The 26076-nt window shown below is 39.9% G+C and overlaps 1 protein-coding gene across 2 annotated transcripts in view; it reads right to left on the bottom strand.

Moving 5' to 3' along the window:
• Window positions 1-12013, bottom strand: part of rin1b (Ras and Rab interactor 1b) — a 111083-nt gene extending 99070 nt beyond the window's left edge. For both annotated transcript variants that reach the window (XM_067447313.1, XM_067447304.1), the window contains exon 1: window positions 11765-12013. The gene's annotated coding sequence lies outside the window, so the exon portion shown is untranslated. The remainder of the gene's footprint in view (window positions 1-11764) is intronic.
• Between the last annotated feature and the right edge of the window lie 14063 nt (window positions 12014-26076).

Here is a 26076-nt window from a genome sequence, read left to right on the forward strand (position 1 = left end):
TATTATTACACGGCTCTGTGAAATACTTGATTCTGATTGGTCAATCGCACATTCCAGCGGTATGTTATTTCCATAGATATCCATAATAAAGGCTAGATGTCTTACGGCGGAGTCACCAGCGTCATCACCGGCGGCCATCTTGTCACAGGCAAGCTTTCTGTCGGGCTCTGTGGAGCCTGATGTGAGATGAGTGATCTGTACGAACATAAATACTCTCATCTCGCTGAAATCTTGACGGATTTACAAATGGTTTGGTTTCTTACAAACGTTATTAACATGGCTACAAATCTGGATGCTTTAACACGTTGAAATTGCAGCTTTTTTGTTTTGATAAACGACTTAATCGTGCAGCTTGTGTAAAAAAAAACATTCTAGCCGCTATAACTCTGTGCCAGTACTTCACACAATTATTCTGCTCGTTTCCTAAGAAACTACAGGGTCTCAGCTTTCTGAAGAGGTAAGGCATTTGATGGTAGGCAAAATTAGGTGGGAAAAGTGATCTCTGAAGTAGGCACAGTGCAATGTAGGGGAGAAAATCCTAGCAAATTGCGTTTTTGAAGTTAAAATAAATTTATTTTGCATGTTTTTTTGTTGGGTTTTGTTTGTTTTTAAATACAAATTATTTTATTTTATTAGTGATATTTTTATTATAAAGTTTATACACACACACGCAAGCACACACACACACACACACACACACACACACACACACACACACACACACACACACACACACACACACACACACACACACACACTTATATATAAAGCTATAGCTAGCTCTGGGGAAAAAAATCAGAGCTGTATATGTGTGTGTGTATATATATATATATGATATTTTACATAGTTTTAGTAGCCTATATATTGATTAAACATAAATACCTTGTGCGTGTGTATATTCATCACACCAATCTGTTCTGTTCAATGTTACTTTCATATTGAAGTCCATGGTTATAATTATTCATAAGTATGAAGTGTCATAACTACATCTCTGACGTTTATAACAAACGCAATTTTAGCAAGTTATGGTTATTTAAAAGTGCATGCACCATTGACAAGATGGCCGCCAGTTGCGGACGCCAACCTCCATCGGCCAACAACGCGCACGAGACATCTAGCCTTTATTATGGATATCTATGGTTATTTCCAGATAACCACCGCTCATCCGGGTTCATCCGGCTACTACGAGTTATCTTGACTGGTAGCCGTGGCTTACAATGGAAGACTTCAAGGCAGGTTTCCTTTATAAAGTTTTAAATATGGATATCTTTCTTACACAAACGCATCGATTCGAAGCAGAAGGCTCTATTAACCCATCAGAGTCGTGTGGAGCACGTTATTTGACGGACAGCTGCATTTTTTATGGACTTCAAAAACAGCTAACGCTACAACTACTGCTGGGATTAACGTTAGCCTGGACTTTTTAAATATAACTCTGATTGTATTTGTCTGACAGAAGAATGTCATATACACCTATAATGACTTGAGGGTGAGTAAATCATAGGCTTGGTTTCATTTTTGGCTGAACTAACCCTTTCAGCTCATTTTCAACATTTAGCAGCGATAGATAAAGGCTTAAAGCAGGATGGAACTGTTTTTCTTTGCGGAAGCTTTGCGTAAGAGCTAATAAAATATTTAATCTCAAGACAATATTTTGTGTCTAATTTATTTGAGACTAGTAGCCGTGTAATAAGCGGGATAATGTGCACCCAGCCGGTTGTTATCGCAGAATAAACCCCTTCAGAGTGACGCTCCGCTTCGCGATCACACTGTCGGGGTTTATTCTGCGATAACAACCGGCTGGGTGTACATTTTCCCTTATTTATAGACTTAATGCAATAATATTGAGTAGAATCAATTTTAACATTTTAGCATATATATAATTTTAGCATTAATATAAGTATTTATTTATATCTTTTTTATTTTATTATATTTTATGGACTAATTTATTAAGGAAATTGTTAATTAATTGTTAATTCACAATTCATTTAAGTCAAAAATCAGTTAAGGGATTACTTTAGTCAGCTGATTTAAAAAATAAAAAAATGTTTATTAAATAAATTTCATTAGCTTGGTTAAATTTAACAATTTAGAGGGTTAGTTCAACCCCCCAAAAAGAAAACTGTCGTCATTTACTCACCCATGTCATTCCAAACCTGTTTAACTCTGGTTTGACTTCTTTTCTGTGATAAGACATGTTATTAAAAAAATATACATTCTTTTTTGCTCACACTGAAAGCCAATAAAGCTCAAAGATGTTAGGGTGAATGGTCTCTTTAATATAATTCATCTCACCTCGGTTTAAATTCAACTCAAACTCGCCTCAATTCGACTCAGTTGAAGAGTACTATTAGCCGTTAACATCTCTCAGTGATCGCGTGTCATTTGACTGAAATGTGTCTGAATGGGATTTTCATTATTAGCGCAGAGATGCTGTCATACTCTATTTAAGCCGCTGACACACCGCAGCCGTGGCGGATTGTGCTTGTGTCTAAAACAGGCCTAAAGTGACGGATAAGATGAGGTGGGATGTGTGAAATCAGGGGTCCTAATGCCAGCTGCCCACTGAGGAGCCGGAAGATAAAGATGCCCTTCATTAAAACAGGATGACGGAAGTTTTCGGTCAGACACACGCAAACAAACATGACACAGAGATGAAGGACTATGAGAACGACGATTATTAGAGAACTGAGTCATCTGAGGATCACATGTTTCCTCCAGAGCTTCAGAAGAAATCTCAACCATATCAAGACCAATCAACAGATCTCAATATGAACTTAAACTATGAAAAACTACATCCTCTGAGCAATAACATTTCACTCTAGAGTTCCTTAAAGTTTTAGTAATGTTAATATAATTTGTTTTAATATAATATATAGGTACTAAAAGGCATGAAACATCTTGTTATTTACAAGACTCAATATTTTACATATAAACACTTTAGTTTAGATCCAACTCTCACTATTAACTCCTAAACAACTAAACTATTAGTTTAAACAACTAAAATTCTTTCCATGCGACTTAATGTGGACACATTATGCCCCTATTCACAAGATGTAATATAAATCTCTGCTGTCCTTGCTTTGTGGACTGGAGTGCAGTCATGTTGGGACAGGAAGAGGCTGTCCCCAAACTGTTCCCACAAAGTTAAGAGCATTAAATTGTCCAAAATGTCTTGGTATGCTGAAGCATTAAAGGGTAACTAAACCCTAGAACAACTTTTTTTAGTTAGTGATCTGCAAGAATGGAGCTTTATTATTATTGTTCATTGAGTCGAGTAAATGTTTTGACAGTTGGGTTTAAAGTGTTTAAATTCTATAATATATGGTGTAAAAACGTCTTAGTGCTGCCCTCTTAAGGTTGAACGGTGGCTACTGCAGTTGAATTTTCCTATTGGACGTTGTGGTACTTCATTACGTAGGTTTGTACTTCCAACGGCTCACTACCACGCCCCTGGCGCGAACTCACAACGCCCCTGGTATAAAAGCATCCTGTTTCAGTTCAAAACCTCTGTAGCGAGTCAGGAGTTGTAATTGCGAGTATAGAAAATTATCAGGATAGCATATATTATCATCTAGTTAGCACAGCCATTTGTATAGTTATTTAGATTAATTTGTGTAGCCTAGTTAGTTAATTAGCATAGTTGTTAGTGTAGCATTGTTAGAAGTTCTCTTCACTTGCTTTCAACATCCTAATGAAGAAAATACAGATATATAATGCAGTTGTAAGTACATGTTTAGCTTTTCTTCTGATATGTTTGCCGCCTGTCATGTCTACAGATCATTTTCATACCTCAGACGCTTTCAGACAAACCCTGACACGCAAATGGTTGCCGTGGTAACAAACAACAAATCCGTAACGTGCTAGACTGCTGGCGTATGTAGTCTAACTTTTATTTAATGCATGAGGAATATTTAATATGAGGAAATCTGTTGTAATAGGCTATTAGGTTTGAACTTATTGGTCCTGCGCTTTTTTAGTGGCATTCAGTATAAGGATATGGCTGTTCAGTGTTCATAGATTAGTGATCTCATTCTCTCTTGCGCTGCTGCTTCGCTAGCATGAATGAATGAATGAATGAATGAAAGCATCGTCGGCATCGGGAGTTAAAGCAGTTTGAGCCTACAAACTCTGTGTCTACAGACATTTCACCCTCCTCCAGTCCACTTCAGGTGAAGGTGGTGGAGAAAAGTCCTCTAGTTTAGATGACTGCTCTGTTGCAAAACTACTGTCCTCACTCCAGTCACTATCCATCTTTGCGAGTCTGACAACTGTCAAACAAGTTGTCACTACGGGTCTCAGGTGCCCCCCCGCTCATCCCCGCCCTCGTCTCGTCCCCTCTGTCTCCGCTGGGCTCTGCCCACTTTTGCAGCATTTTTCAAATATTGCCAGAGGGCGGAGTTAGGCTGTGAACAGGGGTTTAGTTACCCTTTAAGAGCTCCTTCCACTAGAACTAAGGGGCCAATCCCAACCCTTGACAAACAACCCACACCATAATCCCCTCTCCACCAAACTTTACACTTGGCACAATGCAGTCAGGCAAGGGATTGCCCATGTTGTGATTTCCATTACAGTAGCATTCCTGTATGTGATGCTGTGCCGTCTAAGGGCCTGAAGATCACGGGCATCCAGTATGGCTTTCCGGCCTTGACCCTTATGCACAGAGATTGTTCCAGATTCTCTGAATCTTTGGATGATATTACGCACTGTAGAAGATGAAAATTTCAAACTCTTTGCAATTGTTCTCTGAGAAACTCCTTTCTGATATTGCTCCACTATTTCGCAGCATTGGGGGAATTGGTGATCCTCTGCCCATCTTGCCTTCTGAGAGACACTACCACTCTGAGAGACTCTTTTTAAACCCAATCATGTTGCCAAATTACCTAATAAGTAGCAAATTGGTCCTCCAGCTGTTCCTTATATGTACATTTAACTTTTCCGGCCTCTTATTGCTACCTGTCCCAAATTTTTTGGAATGTGTCTCTCATGAAATCCAAAATTAGAGCCAATATTTGGCATGAACTTTCAAGATGTCTCACTTTCAACATTTGATATGTTATCTATATTCCATTGTGAATAAAATATAAGTTTATGAGATTTGTAAATTATTGCATTCCTTTTTTATTCACAATTTGTACAGTGTCCCAACTTTTTCGGAACCGGGTTTGTATTTTATTCATTTTATATTTCCTTTTACTGAAACACTAAAGAGTCAAGATGAATATTGCCTGTACTACCGTCTGTCCCTCTCACTGAAAGAAAGCGCGTTATCAGTATGTTCCACTCCACTTTTAGACACGCACTTTCAAACTTCCCTAAGCACTTCCCCTCGGGGGAATCCCCGCCGCCATTTTGAAGTGCGTTCCACGTCGTAGAGTGGACACGGGAACTTTATATGGACAGACCCTCGCACCCTCGATTTTGGCCAAGGGAGCGAGTCTACTTCATATGTTTACTTCAGGCTGCTTCATATACCACAATGCAACACGATTGTGACGTCACCACATATTGCATTTAATTTACCCCACCACAAACAAATCTATATTTTAATTATTTTTAAAAACATTTAAAACAACCCAAACACCTATATACACATTGAAGGCTGCATTAAACAATATAAGGAAAAAAGGAAAAAGGAAAAAATAAATAATAAAACACCCCCACAGTGGATTCCAGGTGATTAGGACATCCCAGTTCAGCTCATTACAAAGTTTCGGTCAGTAGTGGGAACTCTTGCAACCTAAGCAATGACACACATCCAAGTGAACGAGACGGAGGGAAGTTCGCGAGTGAAGGGCATAATAAAAACAAACTGGAACGCAGCACTGGAGCTTAATCAGCTCCAACCTTGGCAAGACTGTGTATATTTGTTCAGTGTTACAGATCAGTGTTGAGAATGGACATCCTAAGAGATGAGTGGACTTGTTGTTCTGGACAAGCTGGCGCCTGCTCCAGATCTGGAAGGACACTATGGGCCTAATTCCTGGGGTTCATCAGGCCTGTAGTGACCTTCCAGGTCTGGAAGCTTGAAGTTTGGAAGCTTCAACACATGATCTATGGACACTCGCATCTGATTAACTGAGAATGTGTGGAAATTTACCATGACTGTGCATTTTCTCTGAGCCAATCAGAATCATCTACCTTGCAGTAATGATGTAGCCTGACAAACCAGACGCACATCAAACCAGACGCACATCAAACCAGACGCACATCAAGATGTTTGGTCTGGAAACTCACCATTGACAGCTCAATCTGAGGGGCGGATAAACGGTTGTCTTTCAAACTCCCTCTGCACGTGATAGGATAGCGCTACACCAACCAGAGCAACGAAGGTGAAGCAGAGCTCGCTGACTGATTAAACTTTCGCCATATACACATCTTCCCTTTTTAGCCATTTTTTTAGGCCTTTTCTCAAAGAAAAGCTTAACTCCAAAAGTCTTCCAAAGTTGCGGCCAAAGCCATTTCGAAAGACCCTCTCAGAACCGTCACGGCTCTGCTGTAATTATGTTAAGCTCCGCCCACCGACTCTATACAAAATGTGATTGGTCTGACCAGAGTTTGGTTTTTACAGCTCACAATCCAACGGAGAGTTGCTAGACTACCCTGGCTGCAAATTAAATTTGCTGCCGCTAGTGTGCGTCTATATTTCTAGGCTAGTAATGATGTGGATAGACAATTCAGACTGATCTCATGAAATGAGATTCAATTCTTCAATTCTTATGCCATTTTGGTGTGCTATCAAGACGCATAATCGCTTTTTAGCTTGTTTATCAACGTTGTTTCATTCTATCCCCCTACACTGCCCCTACCCCTAAACCTACCCATCACACTCACACACATACACACACACACACACACACACACTCCCCCTGCCCCTAAACATACCACCACAAGAAAAATTCTGCATTTTTAGATGTTCAAAAAAACATAATTTTGTATGTTTATAAATCCATTTACATTGTGGACACACACACACACACACACATAATGGTTCATTTCGGCGTAGACAGTCACGCGGGATCACACGTCGTAGACAAAGCTCAAAATGCGTACAGATAACACGCCACTTGGGTTTACAAAGTGGTGTGTATGTTTACGCAAAGTCATGATGCCATGTTGGACAATTGTATGTACGATAGGGCGAGGCGACGAGACAGGAAGAAAGGGAGCGCGGCCTACGAACTGCTTGTGAGACTTGAAGCTGGCTTCTGCTGACAAAACTGCAAACTATTCTTCAGTACATTTCCTTTAATTAATTACACTCCTGACTCTTGGTCTTCATTTTTCACTACTGGTCTTGGGTCATATACTGTTATACCCTAACACTAGGCTATAGAGTTTTTATCTGCCTTCCCCGCACAATCAAAACTGAAATAATGCATCACTACAGTTAAGTCGAGGAGCCCACAGTAATGGAAAGTTCTGGCCTGTGAGCGAGTGAATGACTAATATAACTGGTCTGGTGAAGAGCTCTCCACATGCAGAAATAAGGGAAATATCCACAGCTGGATAAGAGCAGTTTGATATCGTCGAGTTGTGTGCTGATTCTGCAGCGGTGAATCACGCCTAAACACACGACTCACATCGAGGGGAAGTTTCTGAAGCCATACGACAGCTCTGTGCTTCAGAGTCCAGCATGGTTCCTTCTTTTGGAGACCCGCCCCCGCCCGTACCCACAAGGTTCAGCACCAGATCTGACCCGTGACTCATGAAAATATCAAAATTAAATCCGCACCCGCCCAGACCTGTTAATATTTGGTTAATAAAATCATTCCAATATAAATGCTTTATTTTTTATCAGGCACCTCTCTCAACATCAACAGTGTCATGAATGGCTAATGAAACAGGCTAAAGTGCCTTTAAAGACTCATTGTCAACAATTTTAGATTCACTCACCAGCTTTACTTTTACTTCATCAATTGCTACTCCTGCAACGCTCGCTCCAACTGGGCTACGAGAGGCATCAACTAAAGTCGCAGTGGTGGTGACGTGATGGGTCAAATGCCGTATCGTTGTTGTGTATGTGTAATGGAAACTTGGACATTGTAGATGTAATACAGTGTTCGGGGGGAAGAAGGAGGCGGGAACCGGCGAACTTTTGAAAGACTTTAACCCAAAAAAATGAAAGTAACGTGGGCAGCCCCTCACGGACAACTGATGCACACAGATAATAAAACATAAACACAACTCAACATCAAATCCAGGCCTGGTCCTCTTTCGTCCTTCGCTTGTCCTCATATGCCTCCGAGCTCCCTCATGACGACTCGAGACCGGTGTGGCTCGCAGGTGACACTCATTCGCCATCACACCCCAGTCTCGCTCTCCCGCTCGTCCACCTCGCCACAGAGATATTGCACATATTTTTCATCCGCGCTAATACCCGCCTGCACAGAGTTAATTATCCACCCACATCCCCACCTGAGAATTTTATAAATGTCACAATCCACCCGTTTTAGCCACTTTTATGCGGGTACCCGCATAATGCCAGCCTATGGTTTTCATTGGCTGCTCCGCCCTCAAACACTGTAGTTGCTAGCCTAGAAATCTAGACGCACCCTAGCGGCAGCAAATCTAATCTGCCGTGAGTGTCGTCTAGCTCATTACCCTTCTGAGCTGTAAAAACCAAACTCTGGTCGGGCCAATCACATCGTGTATAGAGTCGGTGGGCGGGGCTTAACATAATGACGGCAGAGTTGCGTTTGCGTGCTTCTAGTAAACACAGAAACTGGCGAACGGCGGCGGTCTTTCAAATCAGCTTTGACCGCGACTCTGGAAGACTTTGAGTTAAGCTTTTCTCTGAGAAAAGAACAAAGAACGGCACTGAAGTCATTCTTAAAAAGGGAAGATGTGTTCTGAGTTTAGCCGACCGGATACGGTGAATGTTTAATCAGTCAGCGAGCTCTGCTTCACCGTCGTTGCTCTGGTTGGTGTAGCGCTATCCTATCGCGTGCAGAGGGAGTTTGAAAGACAACCGTTTATCCGCCCCTCAGATTGAGCTGTCAATGGTGAGTTTCCAGACCAAACATCTTGATGTAGGTCTGGCTTGTCAGGCTATGTAGTTGCAGCTGAGATAGTAAGATTTACATGTCGAAGAGCTGCGAAAGCACTTCCAAAGGATGAGATTGATACGGTAAAACGACGCCATCGTCGCCATACACTGTGTATCGAGTGCTGAGGAAGAGCTGAAATTTAGATATGCTAATGAGATGCGCTGTTTCGTTTCCGACATGCACTGTAAGCAGTCGACCAATCAAAACAGACTGGGTTGTCCTGACCAATCAGAGCAGAGAAAGCTCTCAGAAAGGCGGGGTTTAAACTGAATGAACTGGCAAAGCTGGCAAAGCTTCATAGAGAAGTCATTTCCAAAGGGGCGTCACCAACGGATGTCGCTCAAATGCTTCTTGGCACAATTTGTGATTTCCAGGAAGGTGTTGCAATGGCGTCTGACGACTCTTGCCGTTGTTGTAAAAGAAATATGATAATAGCTGATAATAGAGTCCACCGCCACTCCATCAACATTTTTGACAAATTTGGGAAACCTAAAAGCATCTCAGACCGACTGAAACATCTCGGATTGACGGTCGAACAGAAAACATCGAGCTCTGATCGCATTCGCCCCGCTGTAAGGCATTTGTTTCGCGATTAGAACGCGATTTGCAATATTTTGAAAATAAAATAATATTCAGGAGTCTTTGGAAAATTGTCTCAAACTTTATTCAAATTCAGACATTTCAGATGTGTTAGAACGTTTTCAGACTTGAGCATAGTTACGCTAGATATTTATTTACAATTATTTACATGATTACCAGATCTAGTGTGAGGAAATAACCACAGAAAGGCCAGATCCAGAGGTGTGTGTGTGTGTGTGAGAGCACATGATCACACTCCTCCTCCTCCTCATCTCAGTAGCCGGTGTAATCCACATCTGAGCCGAGTGTTGTTCTTTGCTCGGGTTTTAACGAAAAGGAAAAGTTTAAATGGCTTAAAACAGACGCGATCGCTGATTAGAGCGAGTGATGTTCCGCGGCGGCATCCATCTTAGTAAAGTACAAAATCTGCTTCCCCGTCGCTGCGCTGTCGTCATCGTGTAAAGCCCCGACGTGTCTGATTGGTGCCGCGATTTCGACGGATTAGACATGGGCTTGAATGAGCTCTTTGCCAGACTACTTACAGAGCAAATCTAAATATGCCGGAAGTTGTCTGGGTTTTCCCAGGCTAGATATTATGAGAAAATTAGGGATTTTTGTTTTGTTTTTTGTAAACCTTTAAAATAGCAAAATAGGGAAATTTAAATTACATGCTTCCTCTAGGAATTATGATCATCGGCATTGCCAGTGTCATCCTGTTTTTGCTTGCTAATTTAATAAAATTGCATTCAACAAGAACAAAAGAGAGAGAAAAAGAGTTCTACATTGAAGGTTTGCACACAAAAACCCCAAAACAAAAACGAATAATGGTGAGGGCGTTATGCATGCAGGGTATATCAGTGACAGACAGGATATATGTAAATATATAGTGCTCACAATGAGAAATTATGACATGACAACACAAATGACATCACTCTAATAGACTGGTTATTATTGCACTGGAAAAATAAGATGAGTTTCATCCATCAGTCAAAGTGCTTCGAACAAAGCCATTGCAAGTGTGAACAGACTGCTTGCATGTGTGTGTGTATGTGTGTGTGTGTGTGTGTGTGTTCCCAGGAGGCTCACCACACACTTTTCACACTGCCACCCCCGCAGCCAAAGATGCTCAGAGCTGTGGTGGTTTTTCTCTCTAAGTACCACCAGGCAACAAACCTACTGTACATACTAAAAAAAGGAAGGTTTCCAAACGAAAGATTATATATATATATATATATATTAAAGCACAACTGAAGTAAAGATTGACTCGACTTTAGAAATCAATCTTTTCAAAGACCATAAATCAAGAGGACTGCCTCTGATCCCACCTGTATCAAACCATATCATATATCTTATAAGTTTAGAAGATGTATCGAAAGAATTTGTACTTAACAAATCAGTTTGGCAAACAAACATCTAATACTGTGATTCACAAGCTTTGTATGTAAATATGACGAGCTTTAAAAGTAGCTTTTTTTTAAAAAAAAAATGTACCACAATACAGTGGTATACAATAATCTCTAGGCTATACCATGGTACCCCATAAGTGTCTTTAAAATATAACATGGTATTACCATGGTACACATCCGAAAAAAAGCGTGGAGATACTTTTAAGTTGCATACTTTTCCATGTCCAACACTTTATTCTTGAAAATACCGAGGAAGGATCAGACACTGATGTTATCAGATAGGAATAATGTGGTATTATGAGGTTTTTTGTAGCATGGTAGGTTTCTAAAAGATCATATGTACAGTGCCATCATGGTATAAAGTACTTTTTTTGTTAGTATCTATCTATCTATCTATCTATCTATCTATCTATCTATCTATCTATCTATCTATCTATCTATCTATCTATCTATCTATCTATCTATCTATCTATCTATCTATCTATCTATCTATCTATCTATCTATCTATCTATCTATCTTGGAAATACTATGGTGCCATATCATAATACCATGGTACTAAATGATGACCAACATGGTAAAGATAGATACAAGACATCGAATAATATCAAGGAATGTAGCAGGCTGTATTAAAACAATGTATTAGCATTGCACATGTACAAAGCATTGTAATACGGCGATATTTTTCGATTAGTGCCAGGAAAAGACTGTGGATGAAAGAGTAACTTTACCTTCTCCGTTAATAGTTCTTCACCTTCGCGTCCATCCTCAGGCGCGCGTCGTTTGATCCGTTCGGAAGCACCGGGTGTTGTGATGGTGTGTGTTTGATCTAATGAGATGGTCCTCGTTCGTGTGATTCGGTGAGTTTGGTAACATTAACCGATCCTCCGTGTTTATCACATTGTGATTCACGCGCACTGGAGATCCTCGCGCAACTTTCCCCACGCGACACAAACTCTTCTGCCACTACGCGCGCGCACCCAAAGCCTAGCTCAGCCAAATCAAGTCGAAATAAAATAATAATAATAATAATAATAATAATAATAATAATAATAATAATAATAAAAATCAAATATTTTGCACAAAAATATAAAATCAAATAATAAAACAAAAATAACTGATCGCTTAGAGTTTTGCCATGACCATGCTTTTATTTTAGTATGCTAAATATAAAATGAATGGCTAATTTTATATAAAAGAAAGGAACACGTGAACGTACAAACACTGAAATATGTGACTTCTCATAATAAATGAGACAGAAATAAATCACGAGTGGAAGTGTTGAAGACGCAGCCCACGTGATCAGGCGCGTTTACAGCGCGTGCATTTCACTTTACATCCGCTAGATGTCGCTAGAGGAGAGAGAGAGAGAGAGAGAGAGAGAGAGAGAGAGAGAGAGAGAGAGAGACTTTTTGACTTTTAACACCCTTTTAATTTACACCATTTTTCAAAACATTACAATCTTAATATACAAGACACCTAATGATGCACACCAAAAAAGTTACCAATTAAAAACCATGTTTCCAAACTCAAGTTCATTGTTACTAAAGCCTCTCTCACTTCCCACCTCATTTCAAAATAAGGTACATTATCAGTTTGTTTATAATATGCAAACTCAATAGCAACCCTAAATTCTACCAGTGATTTAAAAAGAGACAATAAATCAACATCTTGACCAGCATTTTTACATTGATGCGTTTTCAAGATTGTTCAAGTTCAAGTTCAAGTTCAAGTTCAAGTTCAAGAGTTTTATTTGTCACATACACAGTTATACAGAATACAACCGGCAGTGAAATGTAAACAGGTCCGCTCCATGGACAGCAAATAACAATTAACAAAAAAAGCACAATAAATTATAAAATAGGGATAGGATAAAATAGGAATAGGATAAGGTGCTATATATATATACATATGTAGAATTATGAATAAATCAAGTAAAAGAAATAAGAGATGTGGAATAAAATAAGTGAGATAAAGTAAACTGGAGACTATAAAAATAAATCTGTGGATAACAGAAGTGCAGGAGTGTAATGTGCAAACAGCATTATAATGAGTAGTTACATGAACACAAGAATAAAGTGCAGTGCAATATCAGTATGTGAGTTAACTTGCTAACTGCTAATTGGTAACTTGGCTTGACCCATTAAAAAGTTGGCAAGCACACACTGTTCACGCCACACCTGTTTGTACTTACAACCAAAAATAAAAAGGTTATTTGTAAAAGAAAATCCCAATTTCATAATTAATCTTTCCAAAAGTGCAAACAGTGAAACCAGCCTTGGACACTCACAAAATAGATGAAATACAGTATCAGAAGCCTTACAAAGAGAACATTCAGGTAAAACCGTATCATTAAACTTGGAAAGAAAGGTATTTGTAGCCAACGCACAGTGAAGTAAGAGAGAGAGAGAGAGAGAGAGAGAGAGAGAGAGAGAGAGAGAGAGAGAGAGAGAGAGAGAGAGAGAGAGAGAGAGAGAGAGAGAGAGAGAGAGAGAGAGAGAGAGAGACGGACAAAAAGATCATGACAGAGATTTTTACCTACACTGTAAAAAAAAAAAAAAAAATGGCTTAAAAAGGACTTAAACTTAAAAAGTATAAGTAGCCTGGTTGCCTTAAAATTTTAAGCTTGATTTTGGAAATTGGTTTCATAAATAGAAACTCAAAATATTATTGCATCTGAACCACATAAAAAATATTGATGAATCATAAAAAAAGCACAATTTGGTTTCACTACGTCCTCACAAACAAAACACACACAATTACAAAATATTTTAATAATATTTTATTAAAGGTTCGATTTTTTAATGTTTATTCTCAAACATGTTCATTGTATTAACTCAAATGTTTACGGCAACCAGGTAACTCATTTTTAAAATATTTTTTTACAGTGTATATAAAATGTTTAAAATATATATAAATATAATTCCTGACCCCATTCGGTCCGTCGCAGGTACACGTTATCACTTCCTCACATTCGTCCGTCAGTCCAGAGGTAAGCTGGTAGTGTAAAGTCAGATAAAATAGGCCACGCTTTGGTAAATGACTCAAATAAGCTATGCATGAGATCTAATTATATTAAATATATCTATATATATATTAGCATGGGTCTCTTAAATATGCATATACACTTTAAATGTGAAAAAGTGATTGTTTTAAAATTATGAGAGGTAAAAAGGGCCAATATAAAAAGAGAACAACAGGTCACTTCGGCTGAAATCATTTTATTTTTTAACATATTTTTTAAAGCACCACTGTGTGATATTTTCCCCCATCTAGCGGTGTAAAGGTATATGACCATCCAGTGAACAATAGTTTCTGTTCCTCTCAATACTGATTTCGTTTTAACTCCTACGGTGGCCGATTAGTCCAAGATTAACATGGCAATCCCCCTCTTCACATTCGACACGGTGCCATCGAGTGTTAAAACGCGAAAGGCAAAGCTTGAATTTACGGGTGTGTCCCTCTTTGGCTAATGTACTTTCAAGATGGAGGGGCAACATGGCGACCGGCATTCGAACCCCTCACCCGTATGTGTTTTCAATGGCATATTATAAACTTACGAGAATACTTTATTACTTGAAAGAAGTAAATATACATTAATGAGCACATATATTTTTGAAGGAACTACGTGTTTTTAGCTAAGAATAAACTAAAAAAGTTACACAGTGTAGCTTAAAGTGCACTATTGTCTTAAGTGTGCCACAACAAATTTTCAAAGATTAGAAAATCAGTCAAAAATATTGTTCATAAACCTTTGCTTTGTTGGTAAGCTCACTTATAATTGCTTTAGTACCCTATTAATGACGGATGAAATGTATATGTCAGGCTCACTTGCCTCACTATTTCTCTTACAGTCTTAATGTAACACTGCTCTGCCCACCATTACAAACTCAGACCAAAAATGAAAATGAAAAATGAAAGTCATATGGACATGAGTGAGTAAATGACAGAATTTTGATATATATGTGTAAATTGTATCTTTAAAGGGAATACATTTCATCGTCACATGCTTGGCAAACATGCAGGCACACACACACACACACACACACACACACACACACACACAGAAACAAATCATCCAACCATCAAATTTTTCTCCATCTTCAGTGTTCGTTCTCTCCTCCCCTTTTCGAAGAACTCTACTTCAGCAGCAAGAGGTTAAAAAAAGCAGCACGCCACAATCTCCACTCGCTCCAGTGCCCTTATCCTCCGCCGTAATTAGTGCCGAGAGCGGCCTGCTGCGCCTCTGGCCATCTCCATGCCTGAATAAGGTGGATGTTTCCCCGCACCGCAGTGACAGGAGGCAGAAACCGATACATCCTCTCCAACAACAGCCACAGGGCCGTTTATTAAGCCATACAAGGACAGGGTCAGTCCTAAAGAGGCTAAGCTCGAGGATAAAAGCGTGATACTGTAGCTGACTCTGGAGACGTGTCCTCAAGAAGCAATCATGCATGAGCCAGGACACAAAATATACTGCCCTGTCATTTTGGTCAAACTGTGTTATCCGGTCAGATCTGTATCTCACGCTGAATCGGTGCTCATTTGCATAAAGTTAAATTCAGCTTGTCAAAGTAATCAGGCTTGTTGCTATGGCAAACAAACTGTAACACTTAAAGGTGCACTATGCAACTTTCCGTCCACTGGATGGCGCCTATTCTAAACAAAGGTGTAGTTTGATGACGCCAAGTGTGAGCGCAGTATCCTGGGACATGTGGTCTTCACCTCACAGCCGGTGGGAAATAGGACTCGGGCAGAAATCATGTTGATGGATGCGGTTATTAACGTTACTGTAGTGTGAAGCAGAGCAGGACCGAGTGTTGAGGAGCTGAGCACGGCCGCTGGAGAGATTGTTACACACACACACACACACACACACACACACACACACACACGGCTCGCGAGCAGCGGGACTTTTATTATGACGGGACGGGACAGAGTCGTCGGGTGCGCGCACTTCCTCTTTTCCGGTTATGATTATGAGGTAAAGCAGCTCTGTTTATCATATTAGATACATTTAAGTGTGTTTAAAATGATGTTATGACGTTACTCTGTGCGTGCGCTCGGCGCTGCTGTGACATGTTCACACTGCTAAGAGTAAAGCGCTTCTGCAGAATAAAACCGAGCGTAACGCAGATATGACCCGACTGACAGGCGACTCCTCAAACGCTATGCTGACACGTCCCGGTCCTGAGTTAAAATACACTGTACATTTTTTTTGTTGATTTAACTTAAAAAAGTAAGTAACCTGGTTGCCTTAAAATGTTGTGTTTATTGAACTTAAAAATTTGAGTTGATACAATGAAGGAAATTTGTTTAATAAATAGAAACTCAAAATATTATTGTATCTGAACCACATAAAAAATGTGATAAATCATGAAAAAATTTGGCATGTTTCACTGCGTCATCAGAAATAAAACACACACAATTACCCAATATGCTTACAAAATCTTTTAATAATATTTTCATAAAGGTTGTCGAATCTCCAAAAATGTTCATTGTATTAACTCAAAATTTTAATTTCAATGAACTCAAAATTTTAAGGCAACCAGGTAACTTTTTTTCTAAATAATTTTTTACAGTGTAGCAATTTTCTCACAATTTACAAATAGTTGGAAACATTTGGGATATTGGAAATACTCAACTGAACAAAATATATAACTGGCCGGTTTTTGTTTATTTTACTGCAAAAATACTACATAGTGCACCTTTTTTCTAGGCTTGGTTGTGTTTATGGGGTGCAGTATAACATGTCTTAATACTTCTTTTTTTAACGCTGTATTTATTCTTCTATTCTCCCTTTACTCCACACCGCTGTCTCCACTGTCCTCTGAACGGCTCGTTTGCTTCCTGCTTCTATGAAGCCCATCCCTCTGAAAAACGCAATGGTCTTAGATTGGTTAGATGGCCAAATGTAGTTTCCTTTATTTTTATTGGCTGAAGTGCCAAGCACAGCCAGGTTGTCATGGAAACGTCACGCCCCTTCCCATTACGGGCAGAAGTCACATCTGCGGAGAGTAGTGAGGGTTTATGATGTCACCAACCCAGGAAGAAGCTCGTTGTAGTCCAAACCGGCCGCTTTTGTGGGCAATAAACTGCCGTAACTTTAAAATATCTCCGTTTGCATTGAACTTTCAGCGCTGTAACTTTGCAGATACTGTTTATGCTCAAACAGCGACATTACACACTAACTTAAGTTAAAAAAGTAAAATCGCATGACGCACCCCTTTAATGCGTAATGCTTTATAATTTATACGTTTTTTTAATGCCGCAATTATGCTTTTTTATGCACCCTAATGCATTGGATGTCACATGCCTGTCCTGTCTCGTGTGGTGTTTTGTTATTCAGGCATGTGCTCCTGTCTTTTGTCGAGATCTCACCCCCCTTGTTATCTCATTATTGGTTCATTTGCCTCACCTGTGTTCCCTCTTGATTTCTTCCCTTTATAAGCTCCTTGTGTTTGTTAGTCTTTGTTGGATCGTTGTCTGTTCTGTCTACGGCTCCCCGTGACCCTTTCTGATATGTGTTTAGTTGTATTCTTTTGCATTTTTTGGTGGGTTTTGTTTTGTATTTATGTTTTTTGTAATAAATCTTCACTGCTTGAGTCCATGCACCAGTTTTCCTTTGTTTCAAACGCAACATTATATGGTCTCAGGAATAATTGCAAACACCGTTATAATACATTATTCTTATCTATTTATTGATCATACCTTAAGAAAGTATAATGCATTAAAGCTGGAGTCTGTAACTGTATCTGCTTACTTTAGCTCGATTTACAACGCTAATAATGTTTTTAATGTGGTACTGGTGGATTTCTGCGGGAAATGTAAGCATATTTTTGCGTCATTAGATCACATCTGTGCACAAAGATATGGCGTGAGGATGTTGGAGGTGGAGGTTTATAGCCTTTTCTCACGGCACTTGATATAATTAAACTTCCATTTATTTTGTAAAAAAGTCCATAAAAATAGGGCACAATGCACTGTATAAATATGAAGGAATTTTCCTCATAATTTTTTACAGGTGTTTTACCTGTATTTCGAATTACACGTTGCATTAGTTTGTGTTTTAAGGGTTAACGGAAATTTCCTTAAAATTACATGATAATATACTGGCAGAAAATTACCAGTACATTTTCTGTTTTTATTTTTTACAGTGTACTCTTGGTCTTGTTTATCTAGTTATGAGGAGTTGACGCTGTGATGGAAATATTTGATAATGGTACAAGTGGTAAAAGGGTTATTTAACATTAAACTACAGAAAAACACAGACTAAGGATGTTCAGGTCAAAGACCATGTAGACTTGTAGACACCCAAAAAGGTGCTCAACACAAATAGTAGTCATATGATAGATCATTATAAACCAATCACAGTTTAGGAAACTTAAGTGACATTGATTTTCACTCAAACTGTAAATGTACTGTTTAGGAGACTCATTTGGTTGTTGTGACCAGTGATCTCCCGGCCATGAATAAAACTTCATTTCAGAGGGACTTTGGAGGGGTTTCAGGTATAGGCCTAAGCTGCGCAGCTGAGGAACAGAAGTACTAAAGATGCTGCGCTCAAGAGATCACAGCAGAGACAGTGATAGTGTTCAGGCTAATCTCGTTTTTCAATTTCTTTAGCCATTTGAGGTTAGCGGTGGAGTCTCTCCCGATACACACACGTCCACAAAGCACGCACGGAGATGCATTCATAACAACAAAAGGTTGCGGTTTATTGATTACGATCTCCGGTTTACTTTCCAGCAAAATACAAAATTGAACGTTCAAAGAAACATTCGTGTGAAGAAACATGCGATTGAAGAAACTGTTGCCCTCTACACTCTCACCTCAACAATTCTCACTGACTATTAAGACCGGAGACACTGCAAGTGTGGTGTGAGCGTGGCGTTTCTGCTGCGTGTCATCCGCGGGGCGGCTGCCTTGCTGTGTTGGTGGTCATTATGGCCCCGCCCACCGACTCTATACACGATGTGATTGGCCCGACCAGAGTTTGGCTTTTACAGCTCAGAAGGGTCTCTGTCTTTGCACACCAGAAGGCGCTGCTGCTGTTATTAATGTACAGGGAAGCCCTATACTTCATGTTAAATATAAATATATAGCCTATTGATACAGCAAAGACAACGTCGGCAGTGGCCTATTGACCACATATCTATGGTATTGACGGCAAAATAGGCTACAGAATATTTCGTTCTGTATTGACAGGTTTAATATTTCAAAATCGATAATTATGTTGTTTTTTATTATTACAATTAGGCCTATATCTGCATTTATGTTAACCTACAAACTTTCAAACATGAAAATGTAATTTATTAATATGTATTTGTTTCAAAATGACATATAATCTAGCCTGACAAGCCAGACCCACATCCAGATGTTTGGTCTGGAAACTCACCATTGACAGCTCAATCCGAGGGGCGGATAAACGGTTGTCTTTCAAACTCCCTCTGCACGCGATAGGATAGCGCTACACCAACCAGAGCAACGAAGGTGAAGCGGAGCTAGCTGACAGATTAAACATTCGCCGTATCCGGTCGGCTAAACTCCGAACACATCTTCCCTTTTTAAGAATGACTTCAGTGCCGTTCTTTGTTCTTTTCTCAGAGAAAAGCTTAACTCAAAGTCTTCCAGAGTCGCGGTCAAAGCTGATTCGAAAGACCGCCGCCGTTCGCCAGTTTCTGTGTTTACTAGAAGCACGCAAACGCAACTCGGCCGTCGTCATTATGGCCCCGCCCACCGACTCTATACACCATGTGATTGGCCCGGCAAGAGTTTGGCTTTTACAGCTCAGAAGGGTATTGAGAGTTGCTAGACGACACTCACGGCAGATTAGATTTGCTGCCGCTAGGGTGCATCTAGATTTCTAGTCTACATATAAACATCTTTTCCTATTCTATTTTGCCTGGAAACGCTTCCAACACGCTCGCGTGTCGCGTGAAAAATAGGGGTCTCTTCTATTTGAAGCATGCACGCGTTTTCCGCGCGGCTCAGGCCGCGTGTGAGCCGCGCGTGTCATGCAGGCAGTGTGCAAGCTCTAACCGGTTAACATGGGAGCCAAAATAAAAACGGACACGCCACGCAGCCGAGACGCTCACTGCACGCTTGCAGTGTGTCCCCGGCCTTAAGACCTGCACTTTCGCGCCGTATTGACGCACACGTCAAGGAGGAGGAGCAAGTATAATCACGTGGACAGGTTAGTCCAAATATAGAAAATAATTAAATAAACAAATTAAACAAATCTTTTTTCTCTCTGGTAGTGCACACAATACTCTAGATATGGCTCCTACAGATAGTGTTTGAAGACTGTAGAGGCGTTCTCAGGGTGAGGCTGTAATATGTTAGCATTAAAGGGTTAGTTCACCCAAAAATGAAAATTTAAAAAATCTAAATAAGGACTTTATCCGCCAAGTTATTGTCTTCCGTGTGGGTCTCTGACGTGAACTCACCTGGAACTCACGCGATAGCGGCGCTCCTCCTCTTCCGGGTCATGTGTTGAACAGTGGAGCTGCGACATATTCTCGCGCATGCGTCGAGTTCACGCCAATAATTTGGTGGATTAAATCGTTATTTTGATCGCCAGTGTCACGTGATTTTAGAAGTTTGACACGCGATCCGAATCATGAATCAAAACGCTGATTCATAACCGTTTGAATCTTTATTTGAGGATTGAACACAAATGCAGAAGAGAAGACAATGCTGAATAAAGTCGTAGTTTTTGATATTTTTGGACCAAAATGTATTTTCGCTGCTTCAAGAGACTCTAATGAACTAACTGATGTCCCATATGGACTACTGTGATGATGTTTTTATTCCCTTTCTGGACATGGGCAGTATATAGTGTGCATACACTTGCATACGCTCTGGACTAAATATAAAATATCTTAAACTGTGTGTGAAGATGAGCGGAGGTCTTACGGGTGAGGAACGACATTAGGGGAGGAGTTAATGACATACATCTCATTTTTGGGTGAACTAACCCTTTAATTACTACACTAATTGTAATATAAATAATATAAATATTAGAGGAAAAATATTTTAAGTGGTCATTAATGGACCATAAATATTGCACAAATAGAATTTAGTATTCACCAAAATATGTCCACTGTGGATTTGGATGCAGATTAAACCTCTTGCCTCTCTTTCCGTCCACATGTTAACCCCCCGAGGGATCTACAGGAGCTGAAGCGTCTGAATGATCCTCAGCAATGGCTCCGTGATTCAGAGTCGTGAGAGAAGCCTAGAGGAAGAAGTGACACTTTGTCAGCATTGGCCTGAATTATAACCCAGAAGAGGCTTCAGCAGAACTCACAGCCTGTGTGAAGAAGACAGAAGTTCATTTCAACAAGCCTTCAGCGCTCAATCATAAACAACCCACCAGTGTTGGGTCAGATACTCTAAAAAAGTCATTTATTATTAGTTACTAATTACATCTTCAGTAGTGTAATATAGATTACTGTACAAATTACTCTCTCCAAAATATTTAATTATTTTTTAATTACTTTCGAAATCCTATATCAACCTTGGGTTAAACGATTCAAGGTTAGACATGAAACGGCTCTTTTAACTTATTCAAATAAATAATAATATAAAACTACACAAATGACTCTTATTAACTGACCAAAGTATTACAAATGTGAGAAGGATACAAACAAACAAACAAACAAGCATGTTAAAGTAAGACCTTAAATGTTGATGTTAATTCCACTATTGTATTATATATGTTTAGTATTTAGTTCAATATCATCAGAAGTAACTGTAATTAAATTACAGTAACTAAGTTACTCATTTCACCCAACACAGACCCACACATTAAGATGGCGGCTCTATAAATAAGCACATTATCATCCCGATGCTGGAACTGGCTCAATCGATTGATAACACAGTATCATCACCCAGAGAATACTTTAGATTAGTTATTATTATTATCATCATCATCATCATCATCGCTCTATTATTTAATAGCTCTTAACTGGATAATTGATCCCATCGTTCCAAACTCAGCTGATAGCGTTTTTGAAGCCAATACAATATTTTTGTATAGTTCATAAACGACCACATCTGTCAATCTCCAAAAAGCACTGAAATAAAATCAGAACAGTCAGTATGATAGTACGGTTTTTTTGGAGCTTGTTGGATGAACGAATAAATTGCACTCTAAAAAATCTTGGGTTATTTTTTTTCAATCATTGGTTGAGCCTGGATTTATTAAATGTTTTTTTTCAGTGTTTGGGTAGTTTCTGTGTTACTCAGATCCTGATTTAAAAGAGACAAATGATTCAATAGTTAATAGAGAATAAAGCTATGAAATAAATGTGCACAGCAGAAATGTTTGATATCTCTGACTTTTTAATTTATTTACTTACAGATTTTTTTTTGGGGTAACTTGACAAACCTGTAGTGGAGAAACATCTGACGAGGAGACTTCATCTGACCTCCGGTTAACCTCATTGCTCTCTGAAATATTAAGAAGCTTTCATGTGTGATTAAATCTATCTGACTTAACACGCACTGCATGTGTGTGTGTGTGTGTGTGTGTGTGGGTGTGTGTGTATCTGTGCACATGTGCATTCGTGTTAGTCAATGAGTGTGAAAGTGTACAAGGAGGGAGAACATCAGGGAATATCTGAGACGGTGTGTGAGAAACCGTGAGACGGTGCGAGACGACGGTTTGTGTGTGTGTGTGTGTGCGCGCTGCGGGCCTCCTCCTCCACATTCAGCTCTCACACTGCCCTCTGACAGCACAGGACACATCTGAGGCGCCGGCGATGACCCACTGCTGAAAGAAACACGCATCAATATGAAATAATCCCCAAACATCAGATTCTCTGTCCAGGGCTTCATGCCAATCCTCTTTCACATATATGTGTCAGCAAAAACACGCCGCAGTGTTACATAAGCAGAGAGAGAGAGAGAGAGAGAGAGAGAGAGAGAGAGAGAGAGAGAGAGAGAGAGAGAGAGAGAGAGAGAGAGAGAGAGAGAGAGAGAGGAGAGAGAGAGGAGAGAGAGAGAGAGAGAGAGAGAGAGAGAGAGAGAGAGCGAGAGAGAGAGGGAGAGATGGACAAAAAGATCATGACAGTCAGAGAGTAAAAGAATGACAGAAAGAAAGAAAAGAAAGAAAAGAAAGAAAGAAAGAAAGAAAGAAAGAAAGAAAGAAAGAAAGAAAGAAAGAAAGAAAGAAAAGAAAGAAAGAAAGAAAGAAAAGATATGATGAAGAATTGACAGAAAAAGAAAAGAATTGCAGACAGAAAGGAGGAAAATAACGACAGAAAGAAAGAATGAATTACAGAAAGACAAACCAAAAAACATGACAGGCAGAAAGAAAGAATGAATGAATGAACCAAAAAGAATGACAGACAGACAAGAAGAAAAAGAACGATGGACAGAACGAAAGAGAAGAACAACAGAGAGAAAGAATGAAAGACAAACCGAAAAGAATGACAGGCAGACAGAGAGAAAGAATGAGTAAATGAATGTATGAATGACAGACAGACAGGGTAAAAACAACAGAAAGAAAGAAAGAAAGAAAGAAAGAAAGAAAGAAAGAAAGAAAGAAAGAAAGAAAGAAAGAAAGAAAGAAAGAAAAGAAAAGAAAAAGAAAGAAAGAAAGATGGACCAAAAAGAATGACAGACATTAAGAAGGAAAAAAAACGATGGACAGAAAGAAAGAGATTAATGACAGAAAGATGGACTGAAAATAATGACAAACAGAAAGAAGGAACAGAATGATGGAAAGAATGAAGAGCTGACAGAGAGAAAGAAAAGACAAACCAAAAAAATTGACAGAAAGAAAATAATGCCAGGCAGAGAGAAGAAAAAGAATGATGGAGAGAAAGAACGGACAACAGAAAGACAAATAAAAGGAATGAAAGAAAGAGGGAAAAAACAACAGAAAAAAAGAATGACAGACTGAAAGAAAGAAGAACAGACAAACATAAAAGAACAGACAAAAAGAGAGGAATGACAGAAAGAACCACAGAGAGAAATGACGAATGAAAAATCAGACCGTAAAGAATGACGGACAGAACGAAGGAAAAAGAATGACAGACATACAGAAATAAAGAATGACAGAAAGAAAAGAAGAAGAAGAAAAAAGACAGACAGAGAAAGAACTGAACTGAAGAGAGGAGAGAAGTGGTTGACATGTGAAGGAGGAATGATCAGCGGTTAACCAAAGGCCGAGGCCTGATCTGAGCTCTGCTTCAGCTCATCAGGCACACCGGAGGACAGAAGAGGAGGAGGGAAGGAGAAGGAGAAGGAGGAGAAGGAGAGAAGGAGAGAAGGAGGAGGAGGGAAGGAGAAGGAGGGAAGGAGAAGGAGGGAAGGAGGGAAAAGAGCGGAAGGGTTTGATGGGGAACTGGAGGAAGGGTTTAGCGTTTGATGAGCGCTCCACAAACAGACAGCAAATGTGTCCAAAAACAAGCCTGGCACATCTGCTTAATCCCGGCACATCAACAGCCAAATTAATCACAGCAGAGCGCTTCGACCACACACACACACACACACACACACACACACACACACACGCCGAGATATTCACTGATAGATTACAGTCATAATCCATCTTTTCATTCTGAAACAATCGCACCTTTTGCCACTTGTGCAAAACAAATGTCAAATGAGATGCGGTCTGTCAGTTAGCCTTTAATCCCAGCCAGAGAGAATCAAACATGAACTCAGAAACACTTTACACTCTCCTAAACAACCCAGTGTTTGGGTAGTTTCTGTGTTACTCAGATCCTGGGTCAGACGTAACAACCCAGTGTTTGGGTAGATTTTGTGTAACCCAGATCCTGTGTCAGAAGTAATAACCCAATGTTTGGGTAGTTTTTGTGTTACTCAGATCCTGGGTCAGACGTAACAACCCAGTGTTTGGGTAGTTTTTGTGTTACTCAGATCCTGGGTCAGACGTAACAACCCAGTGTTTGGGTAGTTTTTGTGTTACTCAGATCCTGGGTCAGACGCAACAACCCAGTGTTTGGGTAGATTTTGTGTAACCCAGATCCTGGGTCAGACGTAACAACCCAGTGTTTGGTAGTTTTTGTGTTACTCAGATCCTGGGTCAGACGTAACAACCCAGTGTTTGGGTAGTTTCTGTGTTACTCAGATCCTGGGTCAGACGTAACAACCCAGTGTTTGGGTAGTTTTTGTGTTACTCAGATCCTGGGTCAGACGAAACAACCCAGTGTTTGGGTAGTTTCTGTGTTACTCAGATCCTGGGTCAGACGAAACAACCCAGTGTTTGGGTAGTTTCTGTGTTACTCAGATCCTGGGTCAGACGTAACAACCCAGTGTTTGGGTAGTTTTTGTGTTACTCAGATCCTGGGTCAGACGAAACAACCCAGTGTTTGGGTAGTTTCTGTGTTACTCAGATCCTGGGTCAGACGTAACAACCCAGTGTTTGGGTAGTTTTTGTGTTACTCAGATCCTGGTCAGACGTAACAACCCAGTGTTTGGGTAGTTTCTGTGTTAATCCTGGGTCAGACGTAACAACCCAGTGTTTGGGTAGTTTTTGTGTTACTCAGATCCTGGGTCAGACGAAACAACCCAGTGTTTGGGTAGTTTCTGTGTTACTCAGATCCTGGGTCAGACGAAACAACCCAGTGTTTGGGTAGTTTCTGTGTTACTCAGATCCTGGGTCAGACGAAACAACCCAGTGTTTGGGTAGTTTTTGTGTTACTCAGATCCTGGGTCAGACGTAACAACCCAGTGTTTGGGTAGTTTCTGTGTTACTCAGATCCTGGGTCAGACGTAACAACCCAGTGTTTGGGTAGTTTTTGTGTTACTCAGATCCTGGGTCAGACGAAACAACCCAGTGTTTGGGTAGTTTCTGTGTTACTCAGATCCTGGGTCAGACGAAACAACCCAGTGTTTGGGTAGTTTCTGTGTTACTCAGATCCTGGGTCAGACGAAACAACCCAGTGTTTGGGTAGTTTCTGTGTTACTCAGATCCTGGGTCAGACGAAACAACCCAGTGTTTGGGTAGTTTCTGTGTTACTCAGATCCTGGGTCAGACGTAACAACCCAGTGTTTGGGTAGTTTT

The sequence above is a fragment of the Pseudorasbora parva genome, chromosome 1 (assembly GCF_024679245.1).
Source record: "Pseudorasbora parva isolate DD20220531a chromosome 1, ASM2467924v1, whole genome shotgun sequence".
Taxonomy (NCBI): Eukaryota; Metazoa; Chordata; class Actinopteri; order Cypriniformes; family Gobionidae; genus Pseudorasbora; species Pseudorasbora parva.